A 19229-nucleotide genomic window follows, 5' to 3' on the forward strand; every position below is an offset into this window, starting at 1 on the left:
TCTCTCTCTTTTTTTTCGTTTTTCTCTTTTTTTCTCTTTTTTTTTGTTTTTTTCTTTTTTCCCTTTTTTATATTCATTGCTTTGTCTTGCTTCAAGAATCATTTTTATGATTTTTCAGATCCTCAGTAACATGTCTCCTTTTTCATCATTCTTTCAAAAGCCCACATTCATGAACAACAAATTCAAAAGACATATGCACTGTTTAAGCATACATTCAGAAAACAAAAGTATTGCCACCACATCAAAATAATTAATCTGTTATAAAATTTAAAATTCATGCAATTCTTCTCTTTTTCAATTAAGAACCTTTTTCATTTAAGAAAGGTGATGGATTCATAGGACATTCATAACTTTAAGGCATAGACACTAAGACACTAATGATCATGAGACACAAACATAGGTAAACATAAGCATAATTTTCGAAAAACAGAAAAATAAAGAACAAGGAAATTAAAGAACGGGTCGACCTTAGTGATGGCAGCTTGTTCTTCCTCTTGAAGGTCTTATGGAGTGCTTGAGCTCCTCAATGTCTCTTCCTTGCCTTTGTTGCTCCTCTCTCATGATTCTTTGGTTTTCTCTAATTTCATGGAGGAGAATGGAATGTTCTTGGTGCTCCACCCTTAGTTGTCCCATGTTGGAACTCAATTCTCCTAGGGAGGTGTTGATTTGCTCCCAATAGTTTTGTGGAGGAAAGTGCATCCCTTGAGGTATCTTAGGGATTTCATGATGAGTGGGATCTCTTGTTTGCTCCATCCTTTTCTTAGTGATGGGTTTGTCCTCATCAATGGGGATGTCTCCCTCTATGTCAACTCCAACTGAATAACAGAGGTGACAAATGAGATGAGGAAAGGCTAACCTTGCCAAGGTAGAGGACTTGTCCGCCACCTTATAGAGTTCTTGGGATATAACCTCATGAACTACTATTTCTTCTCCAATCATGATGCTATGAATCATGATGGACCGGTCTAGAGTAACTTCGGACCGGTTGCTAGTCGAAATTTGGATAAATTCCAACCATCCTCTAGCCACGGGCTTGAGGTCATGCCTTCTCAATTGAACCGGCTTTCCTCTTGAATCTCTCTTCCATTGAGCGCCCTCTTCACAAATGACTGTGAGGACTTGGTCTAACCTTTGATCAAAGTTGACCCTTCTAGTGTATGGGTGTTCATCTCCTTGCATCATGGGCAAGTTGAATGCCAACCTTACATTTTCCGGACTAAAATCCAAGTATTTCCCCCAAACCATTGTAAGCCAATTCTTTGGGTCCGGGTTCACACTTTGATCATGGTTCTTGGTGATCCATGCATTGGCATAAAACTCTTGAACCATTAAGATTCTGACTTATTGAATGGGGTTGGTAAGAACTTCCAAACCTCTTCTTCGAATCTCATGTCGGATCTCCGGATATTCACTCTTTTTGAGTTTAAAAGGGACCTCGGGGATCACCTTCTTCAAGGCCACAACTTCATAGAAGTGGTCTTGATGCACCCTTGAGATGAATCTCTCCATCTCCCATGACTCGGAGGTGAAAGCTTTTGCCTTCCCTTTCCTCTGTCTAGAGGTTTCTCCGGCCTTGGATGCCATAAATGGTTATGAAAAAACAAAAAGAAATGCTTTTACCACACCAAACTTAAAAGGTTTGCTCGTCCTCAAGCAAAAGAAGAAAGAAGAGAGTAGAAGAAGAAGAAATGAAGGAGATGGAGGAGGCTTTGTGGTTCGGCCAAAGGGGGAGAAGTAGTGTTTAGGTTGTGTAAAAATGAAGGAGTGAAAAGGGGTTTATATAGGGGTGAAGAGAGGGGTAGGGTTCGGCTATGGGAGGGTGGGTTTGGGTGGGAAAGTGGTTTGAATTTGAATGGTGAGGTAGGTGGGGTTTTATGAAGGATGGATGTGAGTGGTGAAGAGAAAGATGGGATTTGATAGGTGAAGGGTTTTTGGGGAAGAGGTGTTGAGGTGATTGGTGAATGGGTGAAGAAGAGAGAGAGTGGTGGGGATCCTGTGGGGTCCACAGATCCTGAGGTGTCAAGGAAAATTCATCCCTGCACCAAGTGGCGAGCAAAAATGCCCTTTGTGCCAATTCTGGCGTTAAACGCCGGGCTGGTGCCCATTTCTGGCGTTTAACGCCAGCTTCTAGCCCTTTCCTGGCGTTTAACGCCAGTCTAGTGCCCTTTCTGGCGTTAAACGCCCAGAATGGTGCCAGACTGGGCGTTAAACGCCCATTTGCTACCCTTACTGGCGTTTAAACGCCAGCAGGTTCTTCCTCCAGGGTGTGCTGTTTTTCTTTCTGTTTTTCATTCTGTTTTTGCTTTTTCAACTGATTTTGTGACTTCTCATGATCATCAACCTACAGAAAACATAAAATAACAAAGGAAAATAGATAAAATATAACATTGGGTTGCCTCCCAACAAGCGCTTCTTTAATGTCAGTAGCTTGACAGAGGGCTCTCATGGAGCCTCACAGATACTCAGAGCAATGTTGGAACCTCCCAACACCAAACTTAGAGTTTGAATGTGGGGGTTCAACACCAAACTTAGAAGTTGGTTGTGGCCTCCCAACACCAAACTTAGAGTTTGACTGTGGGGGCTCTGTTGGACTCTGTTTTGAGAGAAGCTCTTCATGCTTCCTCTCCATGGTGACAGAGGGATATCCTTGAGCCTTAAACACAAAGGATTCTTCATTCACTTGAATGATCAATTCTCCTCTATCAACATCAATCACAGCCTTTGCTGTGGTTAGGAAGGGTCTGCCAAGGATGATAGATTCATCCATGCACTTCACAGTCTCTAGGACTATGAAATCAGCAGGGATGTAATGGTCTTCAACTTTTACCAGAACATCCTCTACAAGTCCATAAGCTTGTTTTCTTGAATTTTCTGCCATCTCTAGTGAGATTTTTGCAGCTTGCACCTCAAAGATCCCTAGCTTCTCCATTACAGAGAGAGGCATGAGGTTTACACTTGACCCTAAGTCACACAGAGCCTTCTTAAAGATCATGGTGCCTATGGTACAAGGTATTGAAAACTTCCCAGGATCTTGTCTCTTTTGAGGTAATTTCTGCCTAGACAAGTCATCCAGTTCTTTGGTGAGCAAAGGGGGTTCATCCTCCCAAGTCTCATTACCAAATAACTTGTCATTTAGCTTCATGATTGCTCCAAGGTATTTAGCAACTTGCTCTTAAGTGACATACTCATCCTCTTCAGAGGAAGAATATTCATCAGAGCTCATGAATGGCAGAAGTAAGTCCAATGGAATCTCTATGGTCTCATTATGAGCCTCAGATTCCCATGGTTCCTCATTAGGGAACTCATTGGAGGCTAGTGGACGTCCATTGAGGTCTTCCTCAGTGGCGTTCACTGCCTCTCCCTCCTCTCCAAATTCGGCCATGTTGATGGCCTTGCACTCTCTTTTTGGATTTTCCTCTGTATTGCTTGGAAGAACACTAGGAGGGAGTTTAGTAATTTTCTTGCTCAGCTTACCCACTTGTGCCTCCAAATTTCTAATGGAGGACCTTGTTTCAGTCATGAAACTTTGAGTGGTTTTGATTAGATCAGAGACCATGGTTGCTAAGTCAGAGTGGTTCTGCTTAGAATTCTCTGTCTGTTGCTGAGAAAATGATGGAAAAGGCTTGCCATTGCTAAACCTGTTTCTTCCACCATTATTATTGTTGAAACCTTGTTGAGGTCTCTGTTGATCCTTCCATGAAAGATTTGGATGATTTCTCCATGAAGGATTATAGGTGTTTCCATAGGATTCTCCCATGTAATTCACCTCTTCTATTGAAGGGTTCTCAGGATCATAAGCTTCTTCTTCAGATGAAGCGTCCTTAGTACTGCCTGGTGCATTTTGCATTCCATACAGATTTTGAGAAATCAAATTGACTTGCTGAGTTAATATCTTGTTCTGAGCCAGTATGGCATTCAGAGTATCAATCTCAAGAACTCCTTTCTTCTGATTAGTCCCATTGTTCACAGGATTCCTTTCAGAAGTGTACATGAATTGGTTATTTGCAACCATTTCAATTAGTTCTTGAGCTTCTGTAGGCGTCTTCTTCAGATGAAGAGATCCTCCAGCAGAGCTATCCAAAGACATCTTGGACAGTTTAGACAGACCATCATAGAAAATACCTATGATGCTCCATTCAGAAAGCATATCAGAGGGACACTTTCTGATCAATTGTTTGTATCTTTCCCAAGCTTCATAGAGGGATTCTCCTTCCTTCTGTCTGAAGGTTTGGACTTTCACTCTAAGCTTACTCAATTTTTGAGGTGGAAAGAACTTTGCCAAGAAGGCATTGACTAGCTTTTCCCAAGAGTTCAGGCTTTCTTTAGGTTGTAAGTCCAACCATATTCTAGCTCTGTCTCTTACAGCAAAAGGGAATAGCATAAGTCTGTATACCTCAGGGTCAACCCCATTGGTCTTGACAGTGTCACAGATTTGCAAGAATTCAGCTAAAAACTGATGAGGATCTTCCAATGGAAGTCCATGAAACTTGCAATTCTGTTGCATTAGAGAAACTAATTGAGGCTTAAGCTCAAAGTTGTTTGCTCCAATGGCATGGATAGAGATGCTTCTCTCATAGAAGTCGGGAGTAGGTGCAGTAAAGTCACCCAGCACCTTCCTTGCATTGTTGGCATTGTTGTTGTTTTCGACTGGCATGTCTTCTTCTTTAAAGATTTCTGTTAGGTCCTCTACAGAGAGTTGTGCCTTAGCTTCTCTTAGCTTTCGCTTCAAGGTCCTTTCAGGTTCAGGGTCAGCCTCAACAAGAATGCTTTTGTCTTTGCTCCTGCTCATATGAAAGAGAAGAGAACAAGAAAATATGGAATCCTCTATGTCACAGTATAGAGATTCCTTAAGGTGTCAGAGGAAAAGAAAAATGGAAGGAAGAGGTAGAAAATTCGAACTTATCAAGAAAGATGGAGTTCGAATTGTGCATTGAGGAATAGTGTTAGTCCATAAATAGAAGGATGCGGGAAGAGGGGAGGAAATTTTCCAAAATTAAGTAAAAGTTTTAAAAACATTTTGAAAAACACTAATTGATTTTTGAAAACCAAGAGTGGAAAAGAAATCAAGTGATTTTTGAAAAAGATTTTGAAATTAGAAATCAAAAAGATTTGATTGAAAACTATTTTGAAAAAGATGTGGTTAAGAAGATATGATTGATTTTAAAAAGATGTGATTGAGAAAATATGATTTGAAAAATAATTTAAAAAGATTTGATTTTAAAAATTAATGACTTTGCTAACAAGAAAAGATATGATTCAAACATTAAACCTTTCTCAACAGAAAAGGCAACATACTTGAAATGTTCAATCAAATCATTAATTGATAGCAAGTATCTTTGAAAATGAAAAAAAAATTGATTTTGAAAATGGTTTGATTGAAAAGATATGATTTGAAAAAGATTTGATTTTGAAAAATATTGAAAACTTGAAAAAAATTTGAATTGAAAACAAAATCTTCCCTCTTGTGCCATCCTGGCGTTAAACGCCCAAACTACTACTCTTTTGGGCGTTAAACGCCCAGCCAGGCACCCTGGCTGGCGTTTAAACGCCAGTTTGCCCTTTTTCACTGGGCGTTTTGAACGCCCAGCCTTTTTCTGTGTAATTCCTCTGCTGTAGGTTCTGAATCTTCAATTCTCTGTATTATTGACTTGAAAAGACACAAATTAAAAATATTTTTGGATTTTTTATGATGAGGAATAATCAAAATACAACTAAGATCAAATAACAATGCATGCAAGACACCAATCGTAACAGTTTGTATACTACTGACACTAACAAAATGAGAATGCATATGAGAAACACAAAACACTCAAGTCAAGAGAATTTAAAGATCAGAGCAATGAAATCATCAAGAACATCTTGAAGATCACTTAAGACACATGAATGAATGCAAGAAGAACAGAAACATGCAATTGACACTAAACTTAACATGAGACACTAGACTTATCAAGAAACATGCAATATTTTTTGTTTTTATGATTTTGTAATTTTTTTTTGTTTTTTTTTCGAAAATTAAGTGGAGAATAAAATAAAGGTATCAAAATTCTTAATGAGAATTCCAGGAATCATGCAATGTTAGTCTAAAGATTCAGTCTAAAGGAATTAGACATGGCTAGCCAAGCTTCAGCAGGACATTGCATTCAAGAGCTAAATTGATGAGAATCAATCAGCTTTGGTGATGATAAGAACATCACCTTGAAACACTAGAATTCATTCTTAAGAACTCTGAAGATAAATACCTAATCTAAGCAACAAGATGAACCGTCAGTTGTCCAAACTCAAACAATCCCCGGCAATGGCGCCAAAAACTTGGTGCTGTTGCCGGATAAAAAATTTGGCACTGATGTTACTGGACCAAAAGCTTGCCGAAAACTCGAACAATCCCCGGCAACGGCGCCAAAAACTTGGTGCACGAAATTGTGATCGTCAATGGCGCCATCAACATGGTACGCACAATTGCATTCTCAACTCTTTATCACAACTTCGCACAACTAACCAGCAAGTGTACTGGGTCGTCCAAGTAATAAACCTTACGCGAGTAAGGGTCGATCCCACGGAGATTGTTGGTATGAAGCAAGCTATGGTCATCTTGTAAATCTCAGTCAGGCAGACTCAAATGGTTATGAATGATGAATAAAACATAAAGATAAAGATAGAGATACTTATGTAATTCATTGGTGGGAATTTCAGATAAGCGTATGGAGATGCTTGGTCCCTTCCGTCTCTCTGCTTTCCTACTGTCTTCATCCAATCCTTCTTACTCCTTTCCATGGCAAGCTGTATGTAGGGTTTCACCGTTGTCAGTGGCTACCTCCCATCCTCTCAGTGAAAATGTTCAACGCGCTCTGTCACAGCATGGCTAATCATCTGTCGGTTCTCAATCAGGTCGGAATAGAATCCAATGATTCTTTTGCGTCTGTCACTAACGCCCAACCTTCAGGAGTTTGAAGCTCGTCACAGTCATTCAATCCTTAAATCTTACTCAGAATACCACAGACAAGGTTTAGACCTTCCAGATTCACTTGAATGCCGCCATCAATTCTAGCTTATACCACGAAGATTCTGATTAAGAAATCCAAGAGATAAACATTCAAGCCTTGTTTGCTTGTAGAACAGAAGTGGTTGTCAGGCACTCGTTCATAAGTGAGAATGATGATGAGCGTCACATAATCATCACATTCATCATGTTCTTGGGTGCAAATGAATATCTTAGAACAAGAATAGGCTGAATTGAATAGAAGAACAATAGTAATTGTATTAATACTCGAGGTACAGCAAAGCTCCACACCTTAATCTATGGTGTGTAGAAACTCCACCGTTGAAAATACATAAGAACAAGGTGTAGGCATGGCCAAGAGGCCAGCCCGCAAAACGTGATCAAAAGATTCAAAGATCTAAAGATGATCAAAGGATCTAAAAATGAAAATACAATAGCAAAAGGTCCTACTTATAGAGAACTAGTAGCCTAGGGTTTACAGAGATGAGTAAATGACATAAAAATCCACTTCCGGGCCTACTTGGTGTGTGCTTGGGCTGAGCATTGAAGCAATTTCGTGTAGAGACTTCTCTTGGAGTTAAACGCCAGCTTTTGTGCCAGTTTGGGCGTTTAACTCCCATTCTTGTGCCAGTTCCGGCGTTTAACGCCGGGCAGTTTTGAGCTGATTTGGAACGCCAGTTTGGGTCATCAAATCTCGGATATGAACTATTATATATTGCTGAAAAGCCCAGGATGTCTACTTTCCAACGCCGTTGAGAGCGCACCAATTGGGCTTCTGTAGCTCCAGAAAATCCACTTCGAGTGCAGGGAGGTCAGAATCCAACAGCATCTGCAGTCCTTTTTAGTCTCTGAATCAGATTTTTGCTCAAGTCCCTCAATTTCAGCCAGAAAATACCTGAAATCACAGAAAAACACACAAACTCATAGTAAAGTTCAGAAAAGTGAATTTTGACTAAAAACTAATAAAAATATGCTAAAAACTAACTAGAACATACTAAAAACATACTAAAAACAATGCCAAAAAGCGTATAAATTATCCGCTCATCACAACACTAAACTTAAATTGTTGCTTGTCCTCAAGCAACTGAAAATCAAATAAGATAAAAAGAAGAGAATATATAATAAATTCCAAAAATATCTATGAAGATCAGTATTAATTAGATGAGCGGGGCTTTTAGCTTTTTGCCTCTGAACAGTTTTGGCATCTCACTCTATCCTTTGAAATTCAGAATGATTGGCTTCTTTAGGAACTCAGAATCCAGATAGTGTAATTAATTCTCTTAGTTAAGTATGATGATTCTTGAACACAGCTACTTTATGAGTCTTGGCCGTGGCCTAAAGCACCCTATCTTCCAGTATTACCACCGGATACATACATGCCACAGACACATAATTGGGTGAACCTTTTCAGATTGTGACTCAGCTTTGCTAGAGTCCCCAATTAGAGGTGTCCAGGGTTCTTAAGCACACACTTTTTGTCTTGGATCACAACTTTATTTTTTTCTTTTCTCTCTCTTTTTTTTCGTTTTTCTCTTATTTTTTTTCTTTTTTTTCGTTTTTTTCTTTTTTCCCTTTTTTGTATTCACTGCTTTGTCTTGCTTCAAGAATCATTTTTATGATTTTTCAGATCCTCAGTAACATGTCTCCTTTTTCATCATTCTTACAAAAGCCAACATTCATGAACAAAAAATTCAAAAGACATATGCACTGTTTAAGCATACATTCAGAAAACAAAAGTATTGCCACCACATCAAAATAATTAATCTGTTATAAAATTTAAAATTCATGCAATTCTTCTCTTTTTTAATTAAGAACCTTTTTCATTTAAGAAAGGTGATGGATTCATAGGACATTCATAACTTTAAGGCATAGACACTAAGACACTAATGATCATAAGACACAAACATAGGTAAACATAAGCATAATTTTTGAAAAACAGAAAAATAAAGAACAAGGAAATTAAAGAACGGGTCCACCTTAGTGATGGCAGCTTGTTCTTCCTCTTGAAGATCTTATGGAGTGCTTGAGCTCCTCAATGTCTCTTCCTTGCCTTTGTTGCTCCTCTCTCATGATTCTTTGGTCTTCTCTAATTTCATGGAGGAGAATGGAATGTTCTTGGTGCTCCACCCTTTGTTGTCCCATGTTGGAACTCAATTCTCCTAGGGAGGTGTTGATTTGCTCCCAATAGTTTTGTGGAGGAAAGTGCATCCCTTGAGGTATCTCAGGGATTTCATGATGAGTGGGATCTCTTGTTTGCTCCATCCTTTTCTTAGTGATGGGTTTGTCCTCATCAATGGGGATGTCTCCCTCTATGTCAACTCCAACTGAATAACAGAGGTGACAAATGAGATGAGGAAAGGTTAACCTTGCCAAGGTAGAGGACTTGTCCGCCACCTTATAGAGTTCTTGGGCTATAACCTCATGAACTTCTATTTCTTCTCCAATCATGATGCTATGAATCATGATGGACCGGTCTAGAGTAACTTCGGACCGGTTGCTAGTCGGAATGATTGAGCGTTGGATAAACTCCAACCATCCTCTAGCCACGAGCTTGAGGTCATGCCTTCTCAATTAAACTGGCTTTCCTCTTGAATCTCTCTTCCATTAAGCGCCCTCTTCACAAATGAGTGTGAGGACTTGGTCCAACCTTTGATCAAAGTTGACCCTTCTAGTGTATGGGTGTTTATCTCCTTGCATCATGGGCAAGTTGAATGCCAACCTTACATTTTCCGGACTAAAATCCAAGTATTTCCCCCAAACCATTGTAAGCCAATTCTTTGGATCCGGGTTCACACTTTGATCATGGTTCTTGGTGATCCATGCATTGGCATAGAACTCTTGAACCATTAAGATTCTGACTTGTTGAATGGGGTTGGTAAGAACTTCCCAACCTCTTCTTCGAATCTCATGTCGGATCTCCGGATATTCACTCTTTTTGAGTTTAAAAGGGACCTCGGGGATCACCTTCTTCAAGGCCACAACTTCATAGAAGTGGTCTTGATGCACGCTTGAGATGAATCTCTCCATCTCCCATGACTCGGAGGTGAAAGCTTTTGCCTTCCCTTTCCCCTTTCTAGAGGTTTCTCTGGCCTTGGATGCCATAAATGGTTATGAAAAAACAAAAAGCAATGCTTTTACCACACCAAACTTAAAAGGTTTGCTCGTCCTCGAGCAAAAGAAGAAAGAATAGAGTAGAAGAAGAAGAAATGAAGGAGATGGAGGAGGCTTTGTGGTTTGGCCAAAGGGGGAGAAGTAGTGTTTAGGTTGTGTGAAAATGAAGGAGTGAAGAGGGGTTTATATAGGGGTGAAGAGAGGGGTAGGGTTCGGCTATGGGAGGGTGGGTTTGGGTGGGAAAGTGGTTTGAATTTGAATGGTGAGGTAAATGGGGTTTTATGAAGGATGGATGTGAGTGGTGAAGAGAAAGATGGGATTTGATAGGTGAAGGGTTTTTGGGGAAGAGGTGTTGAGGTGATTGGTGAATGGGTGAAGAAGAGAGAGTGGTGGGGATTCTGTGGGGTCCACAGTTCCTGAGGTGTCAAGGAAAATTCATCCCTGCACCAAGTGGTGAGCAAAAATGCCCTTTGTGCCAATTCTGGCGATAAACACTGGGCTGGTGCCCATTTCTGGTGTTTAACGCCAGCTTCTAGCCCTTTCCTGGCGTTTAACGCCAGTCTGGTGCCCTTTCTGGCGTTAAACGCCCAGAATGGTGCCAGACTAGGCGTTAAACGCCCATTTGCTACCCTTACTAGCGTTTAAACGCCAGCAGGTTCTTCTTCCAGGGTGTGCTATTTTTCTTTCTGTTTTTCATTCTATTTTTGCTTTTTCAACTGATTTTGTGACTTCTCATGATCATCAACCTACAGAAAACATAAAATAACAAAGGAAAATAGATAAAATATAAGATTGGGTTGCCTCCCAACAAGCGCTTCTTTAATGTCAGTAGCTTGACAAAGGGCTCTCATGGAGCCTCACAGATACTCAGAGCAATGTTGGAACCTCCCAACACCAAACTTAGAGTTTGAATGTGGGGGTTCAACACCAAACTTAGAAGTTGGTTGTGGCCTCCCAACACCAAACTTAGAGTTTGACTGTGGGGGCTCTGTTTGACTCTGTTTTGAGAGAAGTTCTCTATACTTCCTCTCCATGGTGACAGAGGGATATCCTTGAGCCTTAAACACAAAGGATTCTTCATTCACTTGAATGATCAATTCTCCTCTATCAACATCAATCACAGCCTTTGCTGTGGTTAGGAAGGGTCTGCCAAGGATGATGGATTCATCCATGCACTTCCCAGTCTCTAGGACTATGAAATTAGCAGGGATGTAATGGTCTTCAACTTTTACCAGAACATCCTCTACAAGTCCATAAGCTTGTTTTCTTGAATTTTCTGCCATCTCTAGTGATATTTTTGCAGCTTGCACCTCAAAGATCCCTAGCTTCTCCATTACAGAGAGAGGCATGAGGTTTACACTTGACCCTAAGTCACACAGAGCCTTCTTAAAGGTCATGGTGCCTATGGTACAAGGTATTGAAAACTTCCCAGGATCTTGTCTCTTTTGAGGTAATTTCTGCCTAGACAAGTCATCCAGTTCTTTGGTGAGCAAAGGGGGTTCATCCTCCCAAGTCTCATTACCAAATAACTTGTCATTGAGCTTCATGATTGCTCCAAGGTATTTAGCAACTTGCTCTTCAGTGACATACTCATCCTCTTCAGAGGAAGAATACTCATCAGAGCTCATGAATGGCAGAAGTAAGTTCAATGGAATCTCTATGGTCTCATTATGAGTCTCAGATTCCCATGGTTCCTCATTAGGGAACTCATTGGAGGCCAGTGGACGTCCATTGAGGTCTTCCTCAGTGGCGTTCACTGCCTCTCTCTCCTCTCCAAATTCGACCATGTTGATGGCCTTGCACTCTCTTTTTGGATTTTCCTCTGTATTGCTTGGAGAACACTAGGAGGGAGTTCAGTAATTTTCTTGCTCAGCTGACCCATTTATGCCTCCAAATTTCTAATGGAGGACCTTGTCTCATTCATGAAACTTTGAGTGGTTTTGATTAGATCAGAGACCATGGTTGGTAAGTTAGAGTGGTTCTGCTTAGAATTCTCTGTCTGTTGCTGAGAAGATGATGGAAAAGGCTTGCCATTGCTAAACCTGTTTCTTCCACCATTATTATTGTTGAAACCTTGTTGAGGTCTCTGTTGATCCTTCCATGAAAGATTTGGATGATTTCTCCATGAAGGATTATAGGTGTTTCCATAGGATTCTCCCATGTAATTCACCTCTTCTATTGAAGGGTTCTCAGGATCATAAGCTTCTTCTTCAGATGAAGCGTCCTTAGTACTGCCTGGTGCATTTTGCATTCCAGACAGATTTTGAGAAATCAAATTGACTTGCTGAGTTAATATCTTGTTCTAAGCCAGTATGGCATTCAGAGTATCAATCTCAAGAACTCCTTTCTTCTGATTAGTACCATTGTTCACAGGATTCCTTTCAGAAGTGTACATGAATTGGTTATTTGCAACCATTTCAATTAGTTCTTGAGCTTCTGTAGGCGTCTTCTTCAGATGAAGAGATCCTCCAGCAGAGCTATCCAAAGACATCTTGGACAGTTTAGACAAACCATCATAGAAAATACCTATGATGCTCCATTCAGAAAGCATATCAGAGGGACACTTTCTGATCAATTGTTTGTATCTTTCCCAAGCTTCATAGAGGGATTCTCCTTCCTTCTGTCTGAAGGTTTGGACTTCCACTCTAAGCTTACTCAATTTTTGAGGTGGAAAGAACTTTGCCAAGAAGGCATTGACTAGCTTTTCCCAAGAGTTCAGGCTTTCTTTAGGTTGTGAGTCCAACCATATTCTAGCTCTGTCTCTTACAGCAAAAGGGAATAGCATAAGTCTGTAGACCTCAGGGTCAACCCCATTGGTCTTGACAGTGTCACAGATTTGCAAGAATTCAGCTAAAAACTGATGAGGATCTTCCAATGGAAGTCCATGAAACTTGCAATTCTGTTGCATTAGAGAAACTAATTGAGGCTTAAGCTCAAAGTTGTTTGCTCCAATGGAATGGATAGAGATGCTTCTCTCATAGAAGTCAGGAGTAGGTGCAGTAAAGTCACCCAGCACCTTTCTTGCATTGTTGGCATTGTTGTTGTTTTCGGCTGGCATGTCTTCTTCTTTAAAGATTTCTGTTAGGTCCTCTACAGAGAGTTGTGCCTTAGCTTCTCTTAGCTTTCGCTTCAAGGTCCTTTCAGGTTCAGGGTCAGCCTCAACAAGAATGCTTTTGTCTTTGCTCCTGCTCATATAAAAGAGAAGAGAACAAGAAAATATGGAATCCTCTATGTCACAGTATAGAGATTCCTTGAGGTGTCAGAGGAAAAGAAAAATGGAAGGAAGAGGTAGAAAATTCGAACTTATCAAGAAAGATGGAGTTTGAATTGTGCATTGAGGAATAGTGTTAGTCCATAAATAGAAGGATGTGGGAAGAGGGGAAGAAATTTTCGAAAATTAAGTAAAAGTTTTAAAAACATTTTGAAAAACACTAATTGATTTTCGAAAACCAAGAGTGGAAAAGAAATCAAGTGATTTTTGAAAAAGATTTTGAAATTAGAAATAAAAAAGATTTGATTGAAAACTATTTTGAAAAAGATGTGGTTAAGAAGATATGATTGATTTTAAAAAGATGTGATTGAGAAAATATGATTTGAAAAACAATTTAAAAAGATTTGATTTTAAAAATTAATGACTTTGCTAACAAGAAAAGATATGATTCAAACATTAAACCTTTCTCAACAGAAAAGGCAACATACTTGAAATGTTCAATCAAATCATTAATTGATAGCAAGTATCTTTGAAAATGGAAAAAAATTGATTTTGAAAAAGGTTTGATTGAAAAGATATGATTTGAAGAAGATTTGATTTTGAAAAATATTGAAAACTTGAAAAAAATTTGAATTGAAAACAAAATCTTCCCTCTTGTGCCATCCTGGCGTTAAACGCCCAAACTACTACCCTTTTGGGCGTTAAACGCCTAGCCAGGCACCCTGGCTGGCGTTTAAACGCCAGTTTGCCCTTCTTCACTGGGCGTTTTGAACGCCCAGCCTTTTTCTATGTAATTCCTCTGCTGTAGGTTCTGAATCTTCAATTCTCTGTATTATTGACTTGAAAAGACACAAATTAAAAATATTTTTGGATTTTTTATGATGAGGAATAATCAAAATACAAATAAGATCAAATAACAATGCATTCAAGACACCAAACGTAGCAGTTTGTATACTACTGACACTAACAAAATGAGAGTGCATATGAGAAACACAAAACACTCAAGTCATGAGAATTTAAAGATCAAAGCAATGAAATCATCAAGAACATCTTGAAGATCACTTAAGACATATGAATGAATGCAAGGAGAACAGAAACATGCAATTGACACTAAACTTAACATGAGACACTAGACTTATCAAGAAACATGCAATATTTTTTGTTTTTATGATTTTGTAATTTTTTTTGTTTTTTTTCGAAAATTAAGTGGAGAATAAAATAAAGGTATCAAAATTCTTAATGAGAATTCCAGGAATCATGCAATGTTAGTCTAAAGCTTCAGTCTAAAGGAATTAGACATGGCTAGCCAAGCTTCAGCAGGACATTGCATTCAAGAGCTAAATTGATGAGAATCAATCAGCTTTGGTGATGATAAGAACATCACCTTGAAACACTAGAATTCATTCTTAAGAACTCTGAAGATAAATACCTAATCTAAGCAACAAGATGAACCGTCAGTTGTCCAAACTCAAACAATCCCCGGCAACGGCGCCAAAAACTTGGTGCTGTTGCTGGATAAAAAATTTGGCACTGATGTTACCAGACCAAAAGCTTGCCGAAAACTCGAACAATCCCCGGCAACGGCGCCAAAAACTTGGTGCACGAAATTGTGATGTCAATGGCGCCATCAACATGGTACGCACAATTGCAATCTCAACTCTTTATCACAACTTCGCACAACTAACCAGCAAGTGCACTGGGTCGTCCAAGTAATAAACCTTACGCGAGTAAGGGTCGATCCCACGGAGATTGTTGGTATGAAGCAAGCTATGGTCATCTTGTAAATCTCAGTCAGGCAGACTCAAATGGTTATGGATGATGAATAAAACATAAAGATAAAGATAGAGATACTTATGTAATTCATTGGTGGGAATTTCAGATAAGCGTATGGAGATGCTTAGTCCCTTCCGTCTCTCTGCTTTCCTACTGTCTTCATCCAATCCTTCTTACTCCTTTCCATGGCAAGCTGTATGTAGGGTTTCATCGTTGTCAGTGGCTACCTCCCATCCTCTCAGTGAAAATGTTCAACGCGCTCTGTCACAGCACGGCTAATCATCTGTCGGTTCTCAATCAGGTCGGAATAGAATCCATTGATTCTTTTGCGTCTGTCACTAACGCCCAACCTTCAGGAGTTTGAAGCTCGTCACAGTCATTCAATCCTTGAATCCTACTCAGAATACCACAGACAAGGTTTAGACCTTCCGGATTCTCTTGAATGCCGCCATCAATTCTAGCTTATACCACGAAGATTCCGATTAAGAAATCCAAGAGATAAACATTCAAGCCTTGTTTGCTTGTAGAACAGAAGTGGTTGTCAGGCACTCGTTCATAAGTGAGAATGATGATGAGCGTCACATAATCATCACATTCATCATGTTCTTGGGTGCAAATGAATATCTTAGAACAAGAATAGGCTGAATTGAATAGAAGAACAATAGTAATTGCATTAATACTCGAGGTACAGCAGAGCTCCACACCTTAATCTATGGTGTGTAGAAACTCCACCGTTGAAAATACATAAGAACAAGGTCTAGGCATGGCCGAGAGGCCAGCTCCCAAAACGTGATCAAAAGATTCAAAGATGTAAAGATGATCAAAGGATCTAAAAATGAAAATACAATAGCAAAAGGTCCTACTTATAGAGAACTAGTAGCCTAGGATTTACAAAGATGAGTAAATGACATAAAAATCCACTTCCGGGCCCACTTGGTGTGTGCTTGGGCTGAGCATTGAAGCAATTTCGTGTAGAGACTTCTCTTGGAGTTAAACGCCAGCTTTTGTACCAGTTTGGGCGTTTAACTCCCATTCTTGTGCCAGTTCCGGCGTTTAACGCCGGACAGTTTTGAGCTGATTTGGAACGCCAATTTGGGCCATCAAATCTCGGGCAAAGTCTTAACTATTATATATTTCTGGAAAGCCCAGGATGTCTACTTTTCAACGCCATTGAGAACGTGCCAATTGGGCTTCTGTAGCTCCAGAAAATCCACTTCGAGTGCAGGGAGATCAGAATCCAACAGCATCTGCAGTCCTTTTTAGTCTCTGAATCAGATTTTTGCTCAGGTCCCTCAATTTCAGCCAGAAAATACCTAAAATCACAGAAAAACACACAAACTCATAGTAAAGTCTAGAAAAGTGAATTTTGACTAAAAACTACTAAAAATATACTAAAAACTAAGTAGAACATACTAAAAACATACTAAAAACAATGCCAAAAAGCGTATAAATTATCTGCTCATCAGGTTCCTTGAAAAGTTCCATTATTTTGACTAAGCATTGTTGTGATTGAAAAATTCCAAAATTTCTTAGTTTTCCTTTTCTATTTCCAATTAAAATAAATTTCATATTTAAAAGGGTTGACTACGTCTTAATAATCCCAAAATATTTTCTAATCACAACTACAAGCTACTAAGAAGATAACTATATAGAGAAAAATCTACTAATATCTAACATCCAAAATAAAAGAGTATGCAACAACCAAAATGTGTCCAAAATATCTAACACAATGTTAGGAAAATATAACTAGGAAATGCGCCCAAAATGTGGTGCCAAAGGCGACCTCCCCACACTTAAGATTAAGCATCGTCCCCGATGCTAATCCGGAAGGTCAGGGCGAGATCTAGAAGTTTGTGGAGCATATGCTTGAAGTGAGGAAAGAGTAGGTTCTAGTGTTCTCTTCCTCTTTCTTTTGTCCGACATCCTGAAAGTAGAATATGGTAGAATATGAGCAATTAAACATGTAGTATGAAGCAAATAGGAGCATATTCAGGATGCAAGATGAATGGCAAGTCATCATGATGTGAACTTGGAATAGAAAACTTGGTTTGCAAGTTAGCCTAGAAAAATTGGAAACATAAACCAAGAATTCAGGATTCTAATCAAAGTGTCACAATTCTCACAGATTAGGCATATGCACCATCATACCTTAAGGGAATGGTTAAAAGGTCAAGTGTAAGGAAAAGTGAAGTTAGTGGTTAAGGAAATCAGTGAGTTAGAAAAGTGAAGTTGGTAATTAGTGGTATGATGGAGAATTTCCTAACGGGGAGAGAATTGCAAGTTATGCGCAACGGTCATATTCACAAGCATGAAAATATAGAAGTGCCAAAATGGACTTCACAATAATTGGTGTTACAAACAATAAAGTCCAGTTGTGTAACTATGAAAAATTGAAAGTGATGTTAAGTCGCAAGAAGTTACACAATCAAAGCATACTAGTTATTGTGAGAGAATGAACATAATGTAAGGAGGTTGCATATTATGGTCCATTTTTTTAAATGACGCGCGCGCGCATGGTGCACATCCGCATGTATTGATGGATTTGGGGATCGACGCGTACGCGCCTTAGGCGCTTACGCGTGGGTGGTGAAAGTCGGTAAGGATGCGTGTGCGTACTGTGCGCGCATGCGTGCAAGGAGTTGGGCCGGAGGCATGATGCTGGCCCAGAGCAGGCGCAACTCTCTGGAAGGTGTATGGTGGTGCATCCGCGCATGGACGCGTGCGCGTACTGCGTGCGCTCGCGTCCTCCCTTTTTTTTTTTTCAAGAGAATGCCTAAAAGCTCTAAATTGCCCAAAGACTCCCCATGGTGCCTACAACTCCTTATTTAGTCAAAAACCACACACTTTCTAAAATGCAAGTTGGTTTTGAGATTTATTCCATTTCTACTAAGCACAACATACATGTTAATATGCTAGCAACTAATGTACACAAACAAGCTAATTATGAAAGGAAGACCTACCTACAATGGTAACTCAAATCACTTATTAAACAAAATTAGAAGAGAGTGGAAAGAGTTTACCATGGTGGGGTGTCTCCCACCTAGCACTTTTAGTTTAAGTCCTTAAGTTGGACATTTGGTGGAGTCCTTGCTAGGGTGGCTTATGCTTGAACTCTTCTTCAAATCCCCACCAGTGTTTGCTCTTCCAATAGCCTCTGGGATCCCAATTTAAACGTACAAGGCCTTCAAGGGGGCAGCAAGTGACAATGCCCCTAAGTTGATAGTGCTCTAAGTATGTTCCGGGGTCCCATACTCTGTTTGTCAACCCCCTTTTTTTCTTGATCTTCATGCTTCCATTTGGGTGGCAAACTCATTAAATTCTCAATTAGGCCTCCAAACATTCTCCTACACCCATGCAATTTGGTTCTACACCACCCATTGCCATTCAACCTTGAGCAAGCATCTATCATGAACTTAGAGTGATGTTTCCAATTACTACATGACTCTTTCTTACTCCTCAATCCACAAAGAGCTCTAAGTTGCCCATCCATCTTAAGAAAACCAAATTCAAGTGGGAAAGTAAAGATTAGAGATAAAAATTTTACCCACTTGAATGTTATGTTGGATGGTGACTTAGGAAGGGGTGGTCCCAATGATCTTGCAAGCTCCACTCCCTTGTACTCTTCCTTGATTACCTCCACTTCATCACAAGCTTCCTCAATTTCAACCTCATCCTCTTGGTAGCTTCCTTCCAATTCATTCTCTTCTTCATTGCTTACCAACGGCATGGGAGGTTGTGCATCTTTTCCTTTGAACTCAATTTCAAGCCCAATAGGAGGGGATTCAATTATAGATAAAAAATTCTCAATGATTGAATCCATCTCTTGATCAATCTCTTCCAATCTTTCATTACTCATACTATGCTTTGGAGGTTGCGCATTATCCTCTTCAACATCATTTTCAAGTTTAATGGGAGAGACTTCAACAACTTCTACAAGATCATCAACAATATCACTTGGTGTGGAAGTGTTCTCAAACTTGAAATCCACCTCTTATTTAACTTCCTCTAACTCTTCAACCGTTTCTTCTTCTTCAATTATCTCTTCCTCCTCTACTTGTTGTAAGATGTATCCCATCTCCTTGTCCTTATGTTGGGATCTTAAAATCTCCTTCATGCTCATTTCATCGGTTGATTTTT

The 19229-nt window shown here is 39.6% G+C and overlaps 1 non-coding gene across 1 annotated transcript; it reads left to right on the plus strand.

Annotated features, from left to right (window-relative positions):
* Positions 1 to 12653: 12653 nt before the first annotated feature.
* Positions 12654 to 12761, plus strand: LOC112700351 (small nucleolar RNA R71). The gene has a single exon (XR_003153259.1). It is a non-coding gene; the product is annotated as a small nucleolar RNA R71 (small nucleolar RNA).
* The last annotated feature ends 6468 nt before the right edge of the window (positions 12762 to 19229 follow it).

The sequence above is a fragment of the Arachis hypogaea genome, chromosome 6, assembly GCF_003086295.3.
Source record: "Arachis hypogaea cultivar Tifrunner chromosome 6, arahy.Tifrunner.gnm2.J5K5, whole genome shotgun sequence".
Taxonomy (NCBI): domain Eukaryota; kingdom Viridiplantae; phylum Streptophyta; class Magnoliopsida; order Fabales; family Fabaceae; genus Arachis; species Arachis hypogaea.